The sequence below is a fragment of the Rhinolophus ferrumequinum genome, chromosome 12, assembly GCF_004115265.2.
Source record: "Rhinolophus ferrumequinum isolate MPI-CBG mRhiFer1 chromosome 12, mRhiFer1_v1.p, whole genome shotgun sequence".
NCBI lineage: Eukaryota > Metazoa > Chordata > Mammalia > Chiroptera > Rhinolophidae > Rhinolophus > Rhinolophus ferrumequinum.
The window spans coordinates 28,342,047-28,366,176 of record NC_046295.1 but is presented as its reverse complement, the minus strand read 5'-3'; the positions used below and the strand labels follow the sequence as shown (position 1 = coordinate 28,366,176).

The 24,130-nt window shown below is 34.6% G+C and overlaps 1 pseudogene; it reads right to left on the bottom strand.

Moving 5' to 3' along the window:
- Positions 1–12,100: 12,100 nt before the first annotated feature.
- LOC117031509 (tigger transposable element-derived protein 1-like) lies at positions 12,101–13,875 on the bottom strand (annotated as a pseudogene).
- Positions 13,876–24,130: the final 10,255 nt, after the last annotated feature.

Genomic DNA, 24,130 nt, shown 5'->3' with positions numbered 1-24,130 from the left:
ATCCATAGCTTTGTGTTTGTTTGCTGCCCAATCAATTCCTTTCCTTTACAAAATTTGAAGGGAAAACTGGTGTGAGATGGAGTAACTCTAATTATAAAATTATATTTACATTAAAATGCATTTACAATCATTATTGGTCTTTTTAAAAAAACATGAACAAAATGCAACTTAATTTCACAGAGAATTGGAAAGAACATTTTTTCCCTCAAGTTAAGGGAATGATCATGAAAATAATTGAAATAAATTATTCCAGGGGTCCTAATTTGAAACCTTTGAAATCAATGTTTATACAAGAGTGATGAATGGAGTTTATAAATGGGAGAACAATTGTGAATATGTGAAAAGCATGTATCACAAAATCAAATATGCTGATGAAAATTAGAATTTTGTAAAAGTATTTGATATAAGAAAGGGGAGAGAGATTGCAAGTAGACATGTCAATGAGGCGAACATTACTTTTATATAAGCGGTACCAAGTCCAAGACTATTTAAGATTAATTATATATATATATATGAAAAACACATAATAGACGCAATGATGTAAGAGCATCATGCCATAGATCCTATAAGGACGGTTCAAAGACTAAATTTCTATACCATACAAAGGTATATTAATTTTTCATGGCTGTCTCAATAATCTGTTGTGAAAATAAGGTTAGAATTGGAAATGCCACACAATCCTTACTTAAAAAAAAATATTATTATAGACTATGCCATTTAAGCAGCCTGCCTTTAGGGTGATCTGTTGAGTAGTTAACAACTTAGTTACTAACTCAGGTAACTCACACCAGGTATGATATTACAAACCTAGTATACTAGCAACTTGGAAAAAAATGTAATTCATCATGGTACACTCCTCACGCTCAGCACAGAGTCTCCAGCACAAAATGGGTGCTCCAAGAATATTTTTTAAAAGAAAAAGTGCATAGAATATAGCCTTTGAACCAACTTCCAGCTAATGGCAATAGTTTGGTAAGAACACACTACCGTTAAAGGGACATAGCAAAATATTATTAATATGACATTAGTAAATGTAAAGTGCTTAGGATCATAACCATCAAAGTATAGCTAGTTACCCCTCTCCCCTATCCCCTCTTCTCACCAGAACACTTGATTCACCCTTAGACTCAAACATCATTGTCGTCCCTGCAAAAGTGGTTTCTCACCTATTTGGACTAGGTTAAGCAAGCTTATTATGAACTCCTGTGCGTCCCATATTTGGGAATATTTGCATCCTCCTGTAATTGTTTATTTAATTGGTTATCCATCTGAGATGGACTGTGTCTGTCTTATTTCACTTTATGCTGCCTAGGCATTAGCAAAGGGTTTGACATATAGACAGCTACTTGGTTCTTCCCGCCAGTCAGTCGGGACCCCTCGTTCCCACACCTCACTTGTGGTTTGTCTGAAAATCCAGGTAGCTCTACTTTCAAAGCAATCAATTCCTGTCCAGAATTCAACCACTTCTCCCACTTCCACAGCTATAACTTAGTCCACCTTTGCCTGCATTAATGAAGAATACTCTGGCATTCCTACGGTTTTAAATTGCAGTAGTATGAAGATCTCAAGCAAACTGTAGACAGCTGTTTGCAACAGAAGATATTACATAAGAGATTTCATACTTTCATTCAATAACTGTAGGTGTTTTCTGAGCTTTTAGAATATAATTTAAAACTACGATTCTGCATAGACAAATCTGGGATTAGATTCATAAGTCTTTCTTTTGTTCTTTTTTTTTTTCAAGTTTGGAACCATGTCATATGCTCAACATTAAAAAAAAAACAAACACAAAATAAAACATGAGACTTTTATAAAATATTACCTTTAGGTCTATACTGTCTACCACAAGAACAATTCACTTCTAAAATCTTTGTTAGTAAACTGTATGAGATCACACAAAGCATGTTTATAAAATGTACGTAGGATAGTCTTAATGATTCTTATAAATTTAAGACTCAAAAAGATATTCACTGACTCTTTTAAGGAATGCTGTCCTTTTTGTGTGATCCTGTTTTGTTTCTTCCCTTCTCATATGTCACCCTTGACCCAGCAATTCCATGTTCAGCACAGACCATCCAGGCACCTCTGACTTCATACCATTGAATATTTAAGAAATAGGTATGATAGGAGCAAAATCCAAACTTATTAGAAATACAGAGCCCAATGCAATCGATATATAGTTCAGTTCCCAAATTCTGAAGAAATCAAAACAAAGCAAAAAAGAGAAGGGGAAAAAAAAAAAAAAAAACCACAACTTTTAAAGTCTTATTCTTGAACTCAACGTCTGGGTGATCATTTATAGCTGAGTCTCCAAGCCACTCCCTTTGGGCAACAGATGTGATGTGCCGCTACCAAGTACCAAAATATAATGTTTCAGGCAATCTTGGATTGCTACTCTGGCATTTCCTCCATTTTTCTACAGACCATAAAGAGAAAAATAGGGAAGAGAATGAGGCAGAGGCAGATAATGTGGACATTTAAGGATCTGATGTCCAAGAAGGTTCTCAATTTCCAATCTAACTGTACTGGTTCTACACTCCACTACTTATAATTGAATTTGCTTGAAATCATTCGGTTTATTTATTTAGTCATTTATTTCTACTGAGAAACATTCACCTTTGCATAAACATAATCTTGGATGATTTGACTATCAAGGTCACACATAGGAAGAGCCAGAAGTCAACCTCTATTCAGTCATTAAGAATCACTCAGTTTCTCATAACCTTCTATACTTAGGGCCTGTTCTCCCTTTCTGTCCATTTCTTAGGCAATTTGGATGTAACCAGTGATTTCCAACTTGATCACTAAACTAAGGCTGGACAGATTTAAAAATATACCCATGTTAATGAACTTCAAGTCTAGACAGTTAGATGGTCAACATGTATTCTTAGTTGTGTGTGTGTGTGTGTGTGTGTGTGTGTACTAATGTCCAGCCTAATTTTTCAAAACAATTTTGTAAGGCAGGACTTTTTAAAATTACGACTATTTTTAAGAGCAGTTTAAAGTTCACAACAAAGTTGAGAGGACCTAATTATTTTTTAGCTTTTATTTATTGAAGTGAATTGATGAGTACAACCAAAACGAGAAGAGAAGATTTATAATATATATTGATTAACATATAGCATTTTATAGGAAGACAGATGTTATGATATATATGATATAAGAACCTTATTTATTTTATACTACTAGCTTTATTTTTGTGTTATTATGAACTCAAATTAGACTTAAATTCTTTTGTTTTATCATCATGACTTTCTTAAGCAAGTAAAATAATTCAAACTGATAGTCTTTTTGATGATTATGGTGATTATGATAGCAAACAGTTATATTTAATCCTGTCAATCTTGACTTAAAAATGATAAAAAATAAACAAACCAATTTAAAACTCCATATATCAGGCCCTATTTATAGTACTCTATGTGAAAAATACCTTTAGGCTTTAGTTGATTCATAGGCAACTACACAAAAGGCACAATTAATTTCAAAAGCTGAAAGTACAGGGGTCGGATCAGGAGACAGTAGCTTTTCCACGTACTTATGGTAGTATACAGATAACACTATCTGTCACATTGTATTTCCTATAGTCATCAACCTGAAACCTTTTATTGATATGCTAGGTGAAGGCATCAGAGGAGGAACTATCTGAAACTCACGTCACAAAAGGAGTTGTTGGAGGAGGTGTGGCTATTTTGCATAGAAAACAGAAGGAATAAAGGCAAGTAGATTTTACATCAATGTAAGGAAAACCTTTCATGCAATTATAACTATCCAATAATGAAAATGAGGTTTGTGTACAGTTTTAATCAGACTGGCTGACTGTGTGTCATGGGGAAGTTTCTTATAAAGGAGGAGATTAAACTATGTGATCTTCCCTACTCTTATGTCTTAATTTTTCTTTCTATTTTTTTTCCATCAAAGGATAATATGTCTTAAATGCAGAGTACAAAATTACTTGCGTCACTGATACACTACCACATATCTATTTGATCTTAGGCAGGTTATTTATCTTCCCTGGATCTAATTTTGTCAGGTATAATACATGGCCTACAGGCTTGAAGATCTCTATTAATTCTAAAGTTCTCTGACCATACAAATGTAGACATAGTGAATCAAACTGTAAATCAACTCATGGTGAAGAATCATTACAATCATGGGCTTTTGGAACTAGAAAGCATTCTGTCAACTCCCACATATGTCATTAGATCATACATATTACGAATCCTATACTGACATGCTACTAAATTATTTTAATAAGCATTTCTTTTAAATGCTATGTGTATAATATGGAAGGTTTGGTTACTACTCCTGAGTGACAAAGTGTAACTCTCAAACAGAAATATTCGGAGAACAGTTTTCTTCTGGCCATGCAGTCTGCATGCACAATTAACCTTCCCTTAATTAGATTAACTTGCTATTTATCTAGGATTGTTAAATTAACACTATAATCAAAAATCTCTAGTAGAGACCTGAATATGTCCCTGCTATGTGTAATGTTAATTACTTTTTTTACTAAAAATAAATAAAAACAGGCTCACTTAATAGAGGGCCTTAGCAGATCTGTTTTGTTTCTCTACTCAGAAATTTATAAACGGTTATGAAAATCAGCTAAAGAAACCTTAGTATTTCTGACTTTCTTAATTAATGAAACTTCAAGCATTAATTAAAATTTCAGCAGTTTACTCTTAATGTGAAATATTTATCAGTAGTGGCATTGGCCCTTATATTAAAGCATAATACTGCATAGCATACAATCCAATGTTACAATTCACAAGAAACTAAATTGCACTTGCCAAAATAAGCAAAGCACTTGGCCATTGAACCCACAGTAATATTACGCTCACCCCACATATTCATGAATTTCCAGATTCAGACATTTTAACAGTTTCTGGCTAGCAATATCGTGATCCAATTATAAAAAGTGACACTAACAATATGTGAAAAAGACAGCTCATTTAACCAAATTAACTAAACTTGGTCAATAGCCCTAAGGCAAAATGTTTAAGCCCTTAATTATAGTTAGTATATCATAATTAACAGCATCTTAGATATCCCATAATTGTCTTCATCACTCATTTATTAAGTGTCCATGGTGTCAAGGCACTCATTAGGAATTGTGAGGAACACAAAGATGAGTAAGAATAAATAATACAGAGAGACCTTCCCTTCGAAAAGTTTACAATCTAGACAAAGAGGAACTGGCAGGAGAGTGAAAGCCTCATGCTTTTGCCATCTTGTTAGATGGTTTTGGTTCTCAACTCAAAGCAATCAGGGATCATCTCACAATAATAGTGGCAACTGTTGTATCTGACATTTCACCTGGGTTTAAATCCTGGTATTACTACTACTTGTGTGAATTTGGGCAAGATATTTAGTTTCTCTAGTTCTCAGGTCCCTTATCCTAACATGGAGATAATTAAAGTATAGGCCTCCAAGAGTTACTGTGAAGAGCGAATGAGATATGTGTGCATGTTCTTTGCACATAGTATGTATATAAAAAATAAAGGGTAAGTGTATTAAAGGGACAAAGGATACATTAAACAAGAAAGCTGTCTTTTCTTTGGCAAGATTAAAAATTCTACATTTTGTCGTATGCTAGAGTTAGATGCCTGAATTTGTGACCGACAATAGATACATTCACGGACCACAAAGGAAAAGAAGAATTTTTAATGCACTTCCCCAAAGCAACGTCACTAGTGAGCTGGTGATCTTAGACAAACGGAGGAGAAGACATTTTAGGAAATACCGATCAAATGTAACGCACCAAATAAAGTGTACTTGGCTTTACCCAATTGTTTGACACAATGTCTTACGAAGATTTTGTAGATGATATGAAGAAGACAGGATTAGAAAGAACTAGGTAGATTTGTGAAGTGGCAGAACAGCCCCTAAGAAGACACTGGAATGAGTAAATATTAGTCTGAAAAATACTTTTGTACCTGTATTGTAAGAGACTGTTAGCATGTAAGAGACTGTTAGCATGAGAACTGCTATCTTCAGGTCAGGGTTAACAGCCCCTAGCCTGAAACAACATAATTATAAAATTCCAGGATGTGGGCAGTTGCAGCATGGCGACTAGAAGTCCTGTAGCTTATCTTATACTCCTGGTCTCCTTGTCCTGTAGTAAATCTTATACTCTTTGAAACTATGTAAGTCCTGTAAGTTTATCTTGTACTCTCAGAAGCTATGGAAGGCCTTGAAAATGCTATATAACCCCTTGGCTTTAAGTGTTTGGGGTCCTTGTTAAAAACCCGCTGCGTCGGGCAGAGACGGGGACCCCAGCCGGCTGGTAATAAACCTCGCTGTGTGACTTGCATTATTGTGCGGGTTCTCTGTCTGTCTGAGGGGGACAATTCCGGATCTTAACAGTATCAGAGTGCTATCTTTAGTAGAAATACAGAAAGATTTAAAAGTCAGTGAATTGGAATTTGGGATTCCTGCTCTAACTCTCATTAGCTGTGAGAGAGCTTTGCCTCCTGTACCATCTGTTTCTTCATTTGTAATGGGAGGATATGAGGATTGCATGTAGAACACTTCATTTTATCCATATCATAAAGGCTCAATAAATAATACCAATAATAATCATTGTTATTTTTATTTTTATTTCATTTTTGTGATGAGATGAAATGGTTACTGTATTTTGTTTCCATTTTTACTTATCTTGAAAACACAGGTAGACAGAAAAAAAAAGCATTTGATCTGTATTTTATAGAAGGGGTAATTATTTATGTTCTTTCTGACCTGAGAGACCATGTTCTATAAGTCAAGTACCTATCCTTTCTCTAGAAGGTGAACTTCTAAAACATTGAATATTTCCACTTATAAACATGCTTATACATGGGCAGATAAGTCCCTGATACTCCGAGTTTCAGTGAAAATAATAATGATAACATCTATAGATAACCTATATATTCTCTACTATATCTCAGATACTGCTCTAACGTATTTTCATATATGAACACATTCAGTCTTCATTACCCACATAAGAAGTAGGTATTATTATTACCTCTATTTTACAGATAAGAAATCTCAGATAAGCATATTTGAATAATTTGCCTAAGATCAAACAGCTAGTAAGTAGTAAAGAATCTAGACAAATCTAGGTCTAGAATCTATATATTTTACCCCTTATAATAGAATTAATTTGTTTTGAAAAAGCAATGCCATAAATAGAGGTATACTTGAAGTATTTCTATTGGCACTAGATCAGACAGCAATAGAACTTAAAAGGAAATAGGAACATCATTTGTATTATTTGTTCTATGGAAATAAGTACTTTGGATTAAAAAACAAAACAAAAAACTGTTTTTTAAATTAACTCTGGAACATAATGAGCTCAGAAAGTGGGAACTGATTCTATACAAAGTGAACCATCAAGCAGAATGATTAGAATCATAAGAGAGTATGAACAAAGACACATAGGAGTTTAGAAGAAGACATCATTTTGACTAGGGGCATCCAAGAAAGCTTTATAGTGATTGTGAGCTGAATTGTAATACATAAAATAGAAACAATGAGAAACCAAATGGGAAACAGTCTAAGAGCCCAAAACAAATTTACTACAATCCCATATCTCTCGTGTTTAATTCTTAACGTAATTTGACTTCAAAAGCATCTTGGTTTCTGAGGAACCTTTGTGTACCTTTTCTATATAAAGATATTCCCTTTTTTCTTAGAGTCATAAGAAGCATCAACCCAAAATTAAGGTTCACAGGGAATATGAGAGTGGTATTCTTTCCTTTAAGCTGGGAATACAACATTTTTAGCAGATATGAGTATTTGAGCATGCTAGGAACTTTTAAACTTTGTAAACTTTATAAAATTTGTATTTAGAAACATCAATTAAAAATAATTTGAGTTTATTTTATAATTCATCACAGGTTTTTACCAGATAATCTTTTAAAATGAGCCAGTAGATCAAATGTCTTAGAGAGCATAGGAGTTGTTTCAAAGAATTACCATTTTAAGATTAGAAGCACACTATTAAGCTGTAATAGGCAATAAAAAATGTACTTGGTAAATGATTTTATCAAAAAGTATTATTATGATAGATGAAGTGTTTATATTAGAGAAAGGATACATAAGGTAACAGCTCTGTATTAACGGGAAAAAAATCTGTTTCAAAGTAGTGAGAACTGAATGTATAACATAACTGTTATTGTTGAACAGAGATTAGACATTTAAAAATTTGCTAATCTATTTGCTAATCTGTTTTCTCACTTTATTCCCTCATTAACAATAAATGGCTTTGTAGCTTCCAAAAGAACCAAAATAAAGTATGTAAGCGAGACCACTGCCGAGGGCTAATAGTTTCATAGCAGCAGCAGCTAAATTCAATCAACATTTAAATCTATAGGCATCTGTTACTCCAGTTCAAAACTTTAACTCATTGTTAGATGTCCCACACATTCACGACTAACGTCATCTATGATTCGGAACTGAAAAATAAATCCCTCAATGACAGATCATTTCCTAGTCATTCCATTGGATGTAAGTCCATTTATTAAAAAAAAAAAAAAAAAAAAAAAAAAAATGGTTACCCATAGTTAAGAAGTATTTAACCTTATATTTTTATAAGGAATACCAGGAGAATAGAATATAATGTTTGAATATTCTTTCCAACCAACCATACATCCTAACTGATATTTGTTGACCATCAATTATATATCAGGCACTATATTAGGTGCTGGGACTCAAAGAAAGGATGGGGTTAAGATGTGTTGTAGACTTACCTTACCCAAAGAAGAGAGGGGTTAAGATGTGTTGTAGACTTACCTTGTGTGTTATCCACTGTAGGTGTATTCAGACACAGTCCCTGGCCTCAGGAAGTTCAAAACCTAATTAGAAAGAAATAAAATTTATTAAAAAAAATATTTCGAACCCTAAATTGTCTTCAAGATATCATACTTCGATCATCCCCTGTTTTAAGAGGGATTGAGACAGAGGAGAAAAAACACGATGATTAATCAGAAGCTGGTATCAATTTTATGTAATACAATCTTTCATTGAAATGATGAAATTTCAAAAATCAACATGAACATTTCTTTCGTCCATATGCTATGAAGCAGTGGATATTGACTATTCACTAAAATTTTGAATTCAGACTATCGTGTCTAATATAAATTGGCTAAATTATCTTCTTACAACATCTATTTCATCAAGTCTGCTGAATGTCTTAATTTGTTGCTTCCTGAAATTACATAATACATTTCGAAATCCCCTTCCTTTGACATTTATGGAACTGGATGCCCCCTAAGGTGTTCAGGGAATCACTTAAGCCCTGGCAGCCAAGCTAAAGCAAATCCTTGTCTGTCCTACTGCTCCTGGGACTAGCTTGCAGAGAAGAATTGTAAATCTTATAAGCACTACATTTATGTAAAAAGATATTATTATTATTATTATTATTATTATTTAAATCCACACCTCTTGAACATATAAAAAATACGCTACATCTTAATTATTTCATAGAATCATTTTACAAACTTTAAACTCCATCTTAATGATTCCTGTTCATCTTCAGAATTGTTTCCTGCTGTCTAGACCACTTTTTTTTTTTTTTTTATCAACTCCTCTTCACATGTTCAACTCTTTTCTTCTTCAGTTCCCTGGGAAGTTGTCATCTCATGTAGCAAGCCTTCCGTGGCCTCCTGTCCCCTCCAGGTCTCACTTAGATGTATCTTCTAGATGCTCAACAGCTCTGTGCATTTCTTTATCATATCTTATCACATTACCCAGTGTCACAGAAACTGGCTAGTTGTTCACCAAACTGTTTCCTTTATCCTCCTGCTACCAAGCCACACTATATTTTGCAGATAGATGTGATCATGTGACTGAATTCAGTATAGCTAGATACAAATCATGCCACTATCAGGCCTGGCCTTAAAATCATCTCATACATGATCCTTCCTTAGAGGTTCCCTAGCCACACGTCGAATCCCTGAGGATGTAGAGGAGGAAAGACCCATAAGACAGAAACTGCCTGGTCCTTCAGCTACAGTTTTCAGGTTGACCCCTCCACTCATTAATAAAGTCTATTCACACTAGAGTGTTACAAAGATGACCCCGAGCGCCCCTTCCTGATTAGGAACATCTATTGGCACTGGAGTTTTATGTAAATGAGAAATAAATTTCAGTTATGTCATTAAAAATGCTGGGTGTTTTTCACAACACTTAACCTGCCCAGATTGTGACTGTTCAATTTGTTTGCTCTCCCACTAGACTGCAAACTATAGTATTCTACAACAACTGATTTTGTCTCCTTCCAGGTTTTAGCTGAGCCCCGACAAAGTCTATGACTCATAATGACCGTCTCTATATTTTTTAATAACATGAATTGTATAGGATAAAATGCACCATGTGATTTTCATAGGAAATACTATTCTAAATACAGTTATTCCTTTGGGGTGCAATGCAAGGCTTCCTATATTAACAGAACAGGCTTCCAAATTCCTTTTGAATACCTTAAAGGTAGAAACTGAATTTGCTTAGGAGTTCAAAGCAAGAGGAAATATTGAACCATTTTTGTAAAACTGTTTTTTAGACTTCTACGTGAAGTTTTTTTGGTAAGATGGTGAGAACATTGTAAAACCTTCATCAGAAGTAGCAGACTTAAAAGCTCCTTGATGCAGTTGCCATGATTTGAAATGTCCTTTGGACCTCCATTGGGGACTTAATGCCAAGGAGAGAAAATAAAGGTAATTTTCTTTCCTTTTCAAAACAATAACCAATCACAGATCCCAAGACCTTTTGCTCTTCTCATAGTAAAATGAAATAGTTTTTGAAGTTTCGAGAAGAATAGAGACATCTGACAAGCAGTATCAGGTCTCAGTCAGCATGCCCCATGTATTTATTTCAGACATACTGAGACTTCTCCTCTTTCTTCTATAGCCCAAAACACACTATGCACCGACTCCTTTTGGGTAACCACTTGTTTGAGGCCACTTCTGAAAGGTCTCTTCATAAATCTCACCCATCTGTCTCATCACTATTATCCATTTGTTGGTTAAATTTAATCCTGTTTGGCAGAACCTAATTTTCAAACACATACTTCTTTTACTTTGAGCCCTACTTAAGTAAGGAAAATATCGAAGAGATGATCAGATCTTTTTGCTTCCTCTTAATTAGAGGAACATTCTTCTGTCAGGCAAGCAGCTGCCTTTTAACCTGAATTTAAAATCCTCAAACTCTGATCCATGACTCATTTAGATTACTGCTGAATGGTACATTTAGGCTAGATTTTATTGGAGCTTTAATAAATTTGCAGTTCACTGACATCAGTGTTAACATATAATGTACCTTGGAAAATTGCTCGTCTCTTTATTGTCACACAAATGCAAAGTGGATTTGCCACTTGAAGACATTTTTAAAAAATTTCATGGATATTCAGACAACCATTCTGCTTCTCAGACCATCGCAATGCTACCTTTCATTTCTGAGTACAAATATCAATCTATGAACTGCTGATCTAATAGAGGAAACAACAGTATTAACATCAGCTGGAGATATTAAAAAAAAATAATAATTTTTTCTCACTCATGCTTAATGTTTAGGTCAACTGAGCTTCCTGTTGTGGTCAAAGTACAAATTATTAGGACGCCTCAATTTTGTTTTCTGAAGACTAAGGATGAAAAAATGGATCATAAATTCTCATAAGCAGGAGAAAATGGAAATTGGTTTAGCCAAGTGAGCACATTCCAACTCACAGGACGTGCCTGATGTGGGTGAGAGAATAAAACAAATGATAAGGAAAGTTTTATAACAGTATGGGCTCTTTCATTTCCATTTCTGCTAAAGTGTTAACTAATTGTTATGTTAAGAAAACAGTAAGAGCTACAGTCAATAACTTTAGAGAGCAGAACTGTCCGTGGTGAAGTATAATCTGGTCTGATACCGTTTATAATACAGGCATACACTGGAGATATTGCGTGTTTGCTTCCAAACTACTACAATAAAGCAAATATCACAATAAAGCAAATCACAGGCATTCTTTGGCTCCCCAGCACTTATAAAAGTTATTTTTACCCTATACTATAGTCTATTAAGTGTGCAAAGACATTATATCTATAAAAAACATGTACGTATCTTAATAAAAATTACTTTATTGCTAAAAAATGTTATCATTTGAACCTTCAGCGAGTTGTAATCTTTTTGCTGGGGGAGGCTCTTGCCTCGATGTTGATGGCTGCTGTCTGATCAGGGTGGTGGTTGCTGAAGGTTAGGGGTGGCTCTGACAATTTTTTAATCTAAGATACCAGTGAAGTTTGCTGTATAGATTGATTCTTCCTTTCACAAATGATTTCTCTGCAGTATATGATGCTGCTTGATAGCTTTTTATCCACAGGAGATCTTCATTCAAAGTTGAAGTCAATTTTAGCAATTGCTGCTTTACCAACTAAGGTTATGTAACTTTCCAAATCCTTTACTGTCATTTCAACAGTCTTCACAGCTTCCTCACCAGGAGTAGATTCCACAGTCAAGAAACCACTATATTTACTCATCCATAGACGCATATCCTCATCTGTGTCAGTTTTATCAGGAGATTGCAGCAATCCAGTCACATCTTCAGGATCCATTTCTAATTTCAGTTCTCTTGCTGTTTCCACAACGTCTGTAGTTACTTCCTTCACTGGAGTCTTGAACCCCTCATGAGGGTTGGAATCAACTTCTTCCAAACTCCTCTTAATGCTGATATTTTGACCTTTTCCCATGAATCATGTATGTTCTTAATGACATCTAAAATGGTAAATCTTTCCCAGAAGGTTTTCAATTTATTTTGACCAGATCCATCAAAGGAATCACTATCTGTAGCAGCCATAGCCTGACAAAATGTATTTCTTAAATAACAAGTCTTGAAAGTTGAAATTACTCTTTGGTCCATAGACTGCAGAATGGATGTTGTATTGGTAGGCATGGAAACAACATTAATCTCATTATATTTCTCCATCAGAGCTCTTGGGTGACCAAGAACATTGTCAATGAGCTGTGATATTTTGAAAGGATTTTTTTTTTTTTTTTCCTGAGCAGCAGGTCTCAACCATGGATGTAAAATATTCAGTAAACCATGTTGTAACAGATGTGTTGTCATTCAGGCTTTGTTGTTCCATATATAGAGCACAGGCAGAGTAGATTAAGCATAATTCTTAAGAGCCCTAGGACTTTTAGAATGGTAAATAAGCATTGGCTTCAACTTAGAGTAACCAGGTGCATTAGCCCCTAACAAGAGAATTAGCCTGTCCTCTGAAGCTTTGAAATCAGGCATTGGTTTCTCCTCTCTATGAAGGTCCTAGATGGCACCTTCTTCCAATATACGTAAGGCTGTTCCATCTACAATGAAAATCTGCTGTTTAGTGAAGCCAACTTCATTAATTATTTTCACTCGATCTACTGGATAACTTGCTATAGTTTGTATGTCAGCACTTACTCCTTACTTCTACTTTTATGTTACAGAGACAGCTTCTTAACTTAAATCTCATGTACCAATCTCTGCTAGCTTCCAACTTTTTGTCCACAACTTCCTCACCTCTCTCAGCTTTTATAAAATTGAAAAGAATTAGGGCCTTGCTTTAGATTAGGCTTTCACTTAAGGGAATGTTGTGGCTGGTTTGATCTTCTATCTGGACCATTAGAACTTTCTCTATATCAGCAATAAGGCCATTTTGCTTTCTTATCATGTGTGTGTTCACTGGAATAGCACTTAAAATTTCCTTCAAGATTTTTTTCCTTTTAGTTCACAGCTTGGCTAAATGTTTTGTGCAAGAGGCCTAGCTTTCAGCCTACCTTGGTTTTTGCCATGCCTTCCTCACTAAGCTTAATCATTTCTAGCTTCTCTTTAAAATGTGAGATATGACTCTTCCTTTCACTGGAGCACTTAGAGGCCATTGTGGGATTATGAATTGGCCTAATTTCAACATTGTTGTGTCTCAGGGAGCAGAGAGGCAAGAGGAGAGGGACAGCAGTGGGGGAACGGCTGGTCGGTAGAGCAGTCAGAATACGAATATCTATCGATCATGTTCCCCATGTTATACGGGCACTGTTCATGGCACCCCAAGATAATTACAATAATAACATCAAAGATCATGGATGTCAAGTCACCAAAACAAACAAAATAATGATGAAAAAGTTTGAAATTTTGTGACAATTGCCAAAGTATGACAGAAACACAGAGTGAACAAATGATATTAGAAAAGTGGTGCCAACAAGCTTGCACAATGCAGGGTTGCCCAAATCTTTGATCTGAACAACAAAAAAAGCAGTATCTGTTAAAAACAATAAAATGAGGTATGTCTATATTTATAGATGTGCACAGAAAACAGTTCTAAGAAGTTTTGAAGGTTTCCATTTACTTTGATCATAAATCTAGGTTCCCCCCCCAACAGAAATAATAATATCTCATATGTACCTTTCATTTAGTGTGTTTTATGTCAGAAAAATATCTTTTTATTTTTATTTTTTTTAAATTAAGTTAGCGAGAGTCAAATCATGTATATTTTACATTCTGACTCATCAAAAATACTTTGGATTTCGTCACTATAATTTTTATCTATGCTATGTGGCATCCCTTCTGTTACTATATGAAAATTCCAAATTTTAGTAATGACTCATTATTCTATTACATGTAATAGGCATATTTTAATTAAAATGCTTGACCCCCCCCCCCAAAAAAAAGGTATTTCAATAGAAATGCTGGGGTTTAATGTACATGCTATAATGTTTTTTTATAATGCTGTTTCAATTAGAAAAAAAGTTTACTTCGCATTACATTTCTTTCTGTTGCTAATCCTATTCTAAAGCGCCAAAAAAAAAAAAAAATCCTGATTATCAAAATAGTATGTAATTGTAAAACAGATTCTATGTTAGCAAAAGGAATCATGATCTTTTAAAGTAGTTTAAAATTACATATTAAAGAGATTTCATTAGGAGGATTTCATTTTCCTTTATTTTGATTTTTTTGCATGTTTTTCTTTAGTTATTGTTCTTACATTTTCATAGGTACAAATTTATACTAGATAATCAAAACCAGGTAAGCAAACATTTAGGAAAAGAAAAAATTTGAAGTAAGTAAAGTTATTTATCTTGCAAAATTGTCAAATCCTTATTTCACATGTAGACTGTACAGTAGAAGGCCGGAATAGATGAGGAAGAGAATATGTTTTTAAGCTTTGTTTTGTCAAACATGTTCGACTCCCTAAGTGATATATCATTCATATCTCTGCTTCTGCTTCTTTTTTTTCTTTTCTTTTCTTTCATTCTTTTCCACCCCCAACTCTCTCCTTTTGTTCTTTTTCTAATGTCACTATATAGATAGATAGATAGATAGATAGATAGATAGATAGATAGATTGATAGAGGTTCGGAGCTTTGTTAACTAAACAACAACAAATCCTATCTTAATTCATATTGCAACTAACATAGAAACTTAAGAAAAATATTCTACAATGGTGAAGGCTCCTGGAATACAAGTTTTTCTCATAACACATATGGCAGGATATAAAAAAATGAGAAATCAATTGTGCCTCTCATCACTAAAGAATGAGAGGTTTTTTGTTTTGTTTTATTTTATTTTTTGTAGGTTTGTATGTGTTTCCACATGGTTTCTTTAAAAAATGAGCAGGATTTCCTGGATGCCCAACTCCTTTAAAATTTGTTTTTTAAATCAAAATACAGTGCACTTATAGAAAAGTGCATAAACAATGAATCATATAAAAGCAAACACCAGGGTAACCACCAGCCAGCTCAAAATATAACACATTTACAGTACTACACAATCTCCATGCTCCCTTCCAATCCAAATTCTCCCCTTCCCCAATAGTAAACAAACATTATCTTGATTTCTAACCCTATAGGTTAGAGCTGCCTGAAACATTATATACATATAATCATGTAGTGCATATTACTTTGTGTCTGACTTCTTTGCTTAACATTACACTCATTGATTTTTATTCATGTTGCCGTATTTCAAATATCATTTGAGTATATCACACTTTATATAGCCATTCTGTTTCTGATGGACATTGGGTCATATCCAGTTTAGAGCAATTACAATTAATGCTGCAATAAACATCCTTGTAGACATTTCTTGGTACAAAAATGTTGTATATAATGAGAAGTGAAATTGCTGGATCATCTGGTAGACATATGTTCAACTTCAGTAGAGAATGCCAAACTGTTTTCCAAAGTGGCTGTAGCAATTATACTCCCTGAAATATATAAGCATTCCTGTTGTATCACATCTTTGCCCGTGCTTGATAGGGAGATTTGCTTTGAACGTCTAAGTTAGACCAGTAAAAAAGGAGAGTGGGAATGAAGACTTAAAGTGGAAAAAGGAAGACTCCTGATCCAGGACTCAACTGACTGGTAGAAGAATGATGGTTGTGTTGTGAATGGTGAAGACTTGAATGCTAACGCCAACGAATTTCCCTGGCACTAGGAAGATCCATGGAGAGTTGAGGATCTAACAAAGAGCATGGAATTCAGTGAAATATTGTCGGTGCAAATCAAGCTGGTAATACAATTTCAGTGAAAAATAAATTTTGTGTGTGGGTGTGTGTGGGATGGGGTTGGAGTCTTTTCACAAGCAAATAAACAAAACCAACACATAAAATAAAAAGAGTCTCATCATATATGAGAATCATTAGAAATGTCGAGGGTGGTAGACTAAAGATGAAAAATATCACAGGAGCATAAGTTTGCTGTGATGAAGAACTACATTGCATCAGTCTATTTTAAACTATATCATATTCTTTTTATGATTAATTTTGTTTCTCAGCAGGAATGGGAATACAATTCCACTATTTTCAGGTATGGCAATGTCTGGTAGGTGTTTACTGAACTGGTTTAGTAAATTAATACTTTACAAGGTAATTATTTTACAATTATCCTATAGAAGGAGATATTGAAAAAAATATTCTCTAGAGCCAGGAATAATCACAGAGTTTTATACCTGCAAGGAATCTTGGACAACATCTAATTAAATCTTCTCATCTTACAGATAAGAAAGTCTGGGTGCACAGTTGTCCAATTACTTGATCAGGTAAGGCAGTAGTTAACTGTAGATGATGAAGCATTAGGCTTTTTCTCCTAATAATCACCATTAATAATCACCATTAATGCATTTTATTTAAAAAAAAAAAGGAAAATTTCTGTCTTGACTTTCTTTAACTGGACTATTTCTACACATCTATCAGAACTCATCATAGTTCATCTACTCCAAGATGTTCTCTCTGATCTCCTCTTTCTCCAAGTTTATGTTAGATGTCTCTAGAACGTCTTAAACAATTTTATAATGATTTCTACTTTGCAATTATCTATATACTTATCTCTTTGCTCACTATACTGAGAAACCATATGGTAGGGACTGCTTATTTCTCTGTTCTTAGTCCTTGGTAATTTGCATAAGCCTCATATACAATAATACATGATAAATATTTATGGAATTAGTTAAATATCAAAATTTAGCCCCAAATCATTTTGGTATGTACTTAGTTAGATAGAGGTGAAATATACAAGGTCAGACAATTAAGTTTGCGAACTCATCCTAGAAAAAGTGCTACATATCTCATTGCTGAATATCACTACGCCACCTTCAAAGTACTCCCCTTGGGAAGCTATGCATTGATGCCAGTGCCTAGTCCACCCTTCAAAGCAATTTTGGAAGTTTTCTGGAATGGCCATCAGAGCTGTTGTAGTATTACCCTTGATGTCCTCAATGTTATCAAAATGTTTTCCTTTCAATATTTCCTTTATCTTTGGGTAAAGAAAGAAGTCATCGGGGGCCAGATCCGATGAGTAAGGAGCGTGTTCCAATATAGTTATTTGTTTACTGGCTAAAAACTCCCTCACAGACAGTGCCGTGTGAGCCGATGCATTGTCGTGATGCAAGAGCCATGAATCTCTGGCAAAAAGTTCAGGTCATCTAACTTTTTCACGCAGCCTTTTCAGCACTTCCAAATAGTAAACTTGGTTAATTGTTTGTTCAGTTGGTACAAATTCATAATGAATAATCCCTCTGATATCAAAAAACGTTAGCAACATTGTTGCTACAAGTTCGTGAACTTAATTGTCCACCTCATATAACTTTACCTATTTTGCTAGTGTTTTGGGCTGTTCATTTAAATTTCTGTTCCTGTTGTTTTCAGGCACATGGTACAGAGTACTTCCTTGTTCCCTTGAAAATAGTGTGGCCTTGCTATTTGCACATAAGTGACGCATGTCACTTCCATGGAAAAGGTTTTGACAGCCAGTATTCAATATGCTCTTCCCTCTATCCAGCGCCAGTGATTTTGGTGACTTCCTGAGTGAGCACAACACGAGAAGAATTCTTAGCCAACTTACGATGGCATGTATTTTATTAAAATGCATGTATGATTGAGAAATAAAATTGTGTTGTTTTAAGTCATCAAAATTTTAGAGTTGTTAGTGCAACATAACCTAGCATGTCCTGATTTATTACAATGGAATGAGACTTTGGGGACTCGGGGAGAGAGTAAGTTTTTAAATATTTATTTATTTATTTATTTATTTATTTATTTATTTATTTATTTATTTATTTATATGTGGGAGGGACATGAACCACTTGGGGGCCAAAGGGTGGTCTATAGTAGAGAGCTTCTAAAATGGATCTCAAAGATCCCTATCTCCTGGCATGTATGCACTTGGCAATACCCTCTCCTTGAGTGTGGATTAGATTGAGTGACTTGCTTCTCACAAAAAGAATGCTGCAAAAGTGATGGGAGGTTGCTGGTGAAAATGGATTTCAAAAAGACTGGCTTCCTTCTTTCTCATCCTCTCTCAGTCTTTCTTTTTAAGAGCCTTTGGTCTGGGGAAAGTGAGCTGCTATGTGGTAAGCAGACCTATAAAAAGACTTACTTGTGTGTGGCAAGGAATAACATCTCTGGCTTACAACAGAGAATACTTGAGGTTTGTCAACTGTCAGTGAATGAGCTTGAAAATGAATCTCTCAGCCCTGCCCAAAGTCATGTTAGTACTTGGACATGCATTCTCTTCATTTTAGGCCTTGAAATGACCCCAGTCCTGGCAGACACCCAGATTTCAGTCTTGTGAGAGATTTTGAATCAGAGGTACCCACCTGCAACACCTTGATTCATGACCCACAGAAATTATGAGATAATAAAAATTTGTTGTTTTAGGCTGGCTATGTTTTGGTTATTTGTAACAGAGCAACAGTTTTTTATATCGTATTTTGTATTTCCCTATCTAAGTACACTATATACCATATCTAAAGTTGAAGGCAACATTTCAATTCTCTATTCATCACATACTGTAATATGGTTATAACTTATTATTGGATATATGAACCCAAAGCCATATAAGAATCAAATTCAAACTTCAGTTGTTTGAATCAGTTTATTATGTCAAAGACATACAGATGTGAACAAAGATATATAAATAAGATATAACTAAATATACAATCATGATTAGTATTTAGGATACTACAAAGTTAGGTATTTTGGATCTCTTTGATTTTCATAGATAACAGAAAAGTTGATTTCTGCATTAAGAAGAAACACGGGTTACATTACACCATTTTCATGTTGCCCCAATATAAACTGAATTCTACTTAGTGAACCTAATTCTTGTGCTGCTTTTGAAAAAAAAAAAAAGTATCAAAGTATGATTAGAGCAATGCAAAGACAGTGAGACTAGGGCTTTTAGGTTATTTTGAATCACCTGAATCTAAAAACAAGGGCATGACACCTGTACTTTCGCCATATCTGTTCACAATCAGGAATCTAGGACAGTGTCTGTAAATTCCGTAAATCAGAGTTCATGTTAAATTATATATGGCAATGGTGAAAAAAAACTAAGAAAAAATTAGAAAGTATTTGGGAGAAAGCAAGAGTGCAGTTTTCATATGAAAAAATAAACTTATGTGCTGAAAAATCTTAGGCCAACCAATACAGTAAAGCTTAAGACCAATAAAAGGAACATAATTTAGGTATTAGCCTAATAGAAGACTTGAAAAACAGGTGTGCAAGTCACGAAAAGGATTTTCATAGATGAGTACCATTGTTTTCACACATCTGAAATCTACCCTTCTTCAATCCCACCAGGACTTCCTGATGAATACCGCCTTTTCTCTGAAAGCAGTGATTCATAATTTCCCTTTATTCTTGTTTGTTACTACAAAAGACTCGATCTTAGGGGGCTTTAATTAAGATGACAAGACAAAGAATAAAACAAATAGAGGGTCTGTTAAATGTCTGCCTGAAACCAGAGCTGTACCACTTAATATAAAAGACTCTTCAAACCAATAATGAAATAATCATCCTTTTTGCAAGACTGATTCAGAAAACGAAGGCTAGATGTGGACTTGGGAAAACTAATTTACACTGGAGGAGGGAAGAAGGGAAAGAACCACTACATAAAATCTGTTCATAAATATCAGAGACTACAGAGAAGCACAGGATAAGCTGCAGCACACATTCCTTCATGTAGAATATGGCAATCATGACTCTGAGCAGAGAAGCTGATAAGTCCCCCTTCTTTCCCACAGGCAATCATTTTTGCATTTTATGTTATTTGAAGAGAGCTTGATTATTTTCCTTTGAATGAAACCGGATTGATTCACATTTACCTGTCAACAGAATGTTCTAGTCCTCTATTTTACCTGTCTATTTAAAGGTTTATGACCTGACTGTAAAATTCTACAGGCAAACCTTTCATTAGATATAAATAAATGATCGTGAGTGACCAACTCATGCTCTTTTTTTTTTTCTTTTACTTTTCTATTTATTTTTTTTTGGTGCCAGATTATGCTAAATTAACATCCTTGATATTATAAATATGACTGATATTTGCAGTAATGGATTGAGATCACGGATATTACTTTATTCAAGGTCAGATACAATCTTTAAAAGTCATATCCAGAGGGAAAATCCACACATTAAAATGATAATTACGTTATTTGAAGTCTAGTTTAAAGGTGGGGTAAGATAACATATAATTTCGTCCAGCTTTGTAAACTTGTATAAATATTTAAGTATTGCTCTATCAAATAGGGACAGATAAGAGGATGTGTAAAGACAAACAAGAAGTGAGCTCACAAATTGACTCATATGGGTTTGATTTCACCTATTAAAGTAGGGAGCTGGGTCCCAGAGTGGGACAGTGGGACAATGGTTCTAAAAGCATTTGTATAGTGTTTCCCAATATTATACCTGTATTTCCATATTTTTGAAGGGGGACAGGGAACAAAATGCTTCACTCGGTATCTAAACACTTACAGTTTGGAGGACAGTCCACTGGACCGAAAGTTGGGAAGGCTAAAAGATAAGCCCATGTTTGGCCGTTCACTAGTTACATGATTTTGGGTTGGGACTTAACATACCTGAACTTCCATTTTCTCATGTGAAAACTATGATACAAGTAGTTCCCTACCTTTAAGAATGTATATGTGGAATTTTGTTGTAAAACTCATCTTTTGGAAATCCAAAAGCTGAATGATTGCTATTATTTACATTTTAAAGTTTCTTCCTATGCTCTGGGACACAGAGAAAAATTATATTAAATAGTCATGACCCTGATCAACTGTGAACTTTTGATTCCATCCGTCAGTTCACACATCACCCATGTAACTGATTGCTCCATATTAATTCAGTATCATTATAGGCAAGCCACTAAAAAAATCAGAAATAAAAAATGTAGTATCTCTGCCCTCATGTATCTTACAGTTTAATGGAGACGCTTATCTCTTAACATTATGTCCATACCCCCATAACCACTTTCTTTTATAAGCTAATAATGAAGCACATTGGCTCTGAAGTCAGACAGGCCTAAGTTTCCCATCCCGACATTTTACAGCTTATGCCATCTTAAATGGGATAGTAACTTTTATTTCTCTAAACCTTATTTTCCTCACTAGTAACATGTATACAACAATAGTACTTACTTCATAGGATTATTGTGAATGTTAAATTAAATCACGCACTTAAAGCATGTAGCAAAGTGTCTGGTATGTAATATGTGTTAGATAAATGAATGTTAACTATTTTTGTTTTTCTTACCTGGATCTTAATGTGCTCCTAAGAAAGAGAAAAGCAACACCTGATATCTAGGAGCTGGCCTACTACTGTCACTCAGGCCTTGTTGTTGCTACCGAATGGCCTGGGCCTCACAGCTAAATCTTACTGAATGCAAATCATTTCACAGAATAGCAACATTAGACAAGGTCATTTTTTTGACCATGATGGATCTGGACAAAACAAGACCACTCTACAATCATGTCTGAAAATAGATAAAAACATGAACATTGTCAAAACTGAAAAATGACCAAACATCTCTCATCCTGGCTAATATCAGTGACTGGATAGTTGCTTCTTTACTCGTGATAGCTTCTGCCTCACTCGGTCTTTTCTCTTAGGTAAGGTTAAGATACCCAATTATAGTTACCCCCACTTTCTGGCAGCATCTTATTCAGAGCAAAGCCCCATATTCTTACACTCTCCCCCCAAAATTTAACACAAACACAAATCCTGTAATACATCCTAACACATCCTCTTACTGAAATCCCCCATAATTTCCCATGGTATGTGTGTTACAATGCTGTCAGAAGCAATAAACTCAACTTTTCAACTACAGGTGTGTTCCTGGAGGCCTTTGACTGGAATGTGTTGACCCACTTAACCACACCTCTCATCTCTACATGTTATTATTTTTCTTCTCTTCCTAACTGATGTTACATTCTGCCTTGAATTCCTTTTCCTGTCACCACTCCTTTCTTGTTAAATGGTTATTACGTGAATGAATGTTCCCTTTCTATATGTTTACTTGTTATCTTTTTTTCTTTTTCACAGCCACAGCCCAAAAAAGCTTCAGGGAAAATAATAATAATCACCATCATCATCGTCATCTCACCACTGTATTAGGGAGCGGGGAATTGCATAGCATCACGATTTCTGATACTGGGATTTCTTAAACCCGGTCAAGGACTAATTCAGAAAAAGAATACTTTCAACTAGGTGCTGCACAGTAAAAGAGCACAGGAAGACTACTAGGAGTTTCTGACTTTGTAGGCAGTAAAAATAGACATTTCTGTTTGTTTATATTTTTAGTTATAAATGCTTGTTTTTCATATCTGGTTGAGCTTAGTCAACCAGCTAAGTTGACTTGCTATGTAAAAATTTTAATTTTACATAGACATGTAGCTTTGTATTTCTTCACTCTTTCATAGTTTCCAGTGGGTAATTTTTGGTCATAGATACACACTATGCAATTAAATGGGCTGAAAATATATACTATAAAATCAAAGAAAATTTATCGTGTTTGCCCAAAAGTAAGACCTAGCCAGACCATCAGTTCTAATGCATCTTTTGGAGCAAAAATTAATATAAGACCCGGTATTATATTATATTATATTATATTATATTATATTATAGACCTGGTCTCACATTAAAATAAGACCGGGTCTTATATTAATTTTTGCTCCAAAAGATGCATTAGAGCTGATGGTCCGGCTAGGTCTTACTTTAGGGCAAACATGATAAAACGTAAATTTTGTTAATTCTTCTACCCTACCCTAAGTATACACATAAAATTTCACTGGAAATTAGCTCTCATATGGGGAGTTTTGTAGCCCTTTGTCAAATAAGTTTAAATTGTTATTATTTTTTTTTTAAGTGTGCCTCTCTTTTATTCATTTAATATACATTGAACCACTTAGAAGTTAATTTTTTTTTTAAGGTAGACAAAGTTGCTGGTAGACATGAAAATAGAAAGTATATCATCTTAGTTTTCTTTTACTCTAAATAAAATCAGTCTTGAGAATTTTAGTTAATTTCTTCTCCATAAATATTTTTGGTGACTCAATTTGGAATACCTAAGATTTTGTACTTCAGCAGAATAGAGTTACTGAGGGAAATGAACACAAATGCAAACATCAGGTTTGTTTCAACCTAATCTCGAATCTCTACATGTTCTAAAATAAAAAATGAACTGAATAGAAACCTTATGATACTATTGGGTGGAGGGTGTCCATAATCAATCTTATCTCAATGGACAGTATCCGATTTGCCCACCTGGGTAGATGACTACAGTTTAGCTTTAATGGCAGGAAGTAGATGGACAGAACTTAATTGGTTCCTATCTGCCTTCCGTTATGGGAGGTCTGCCTTTGATTC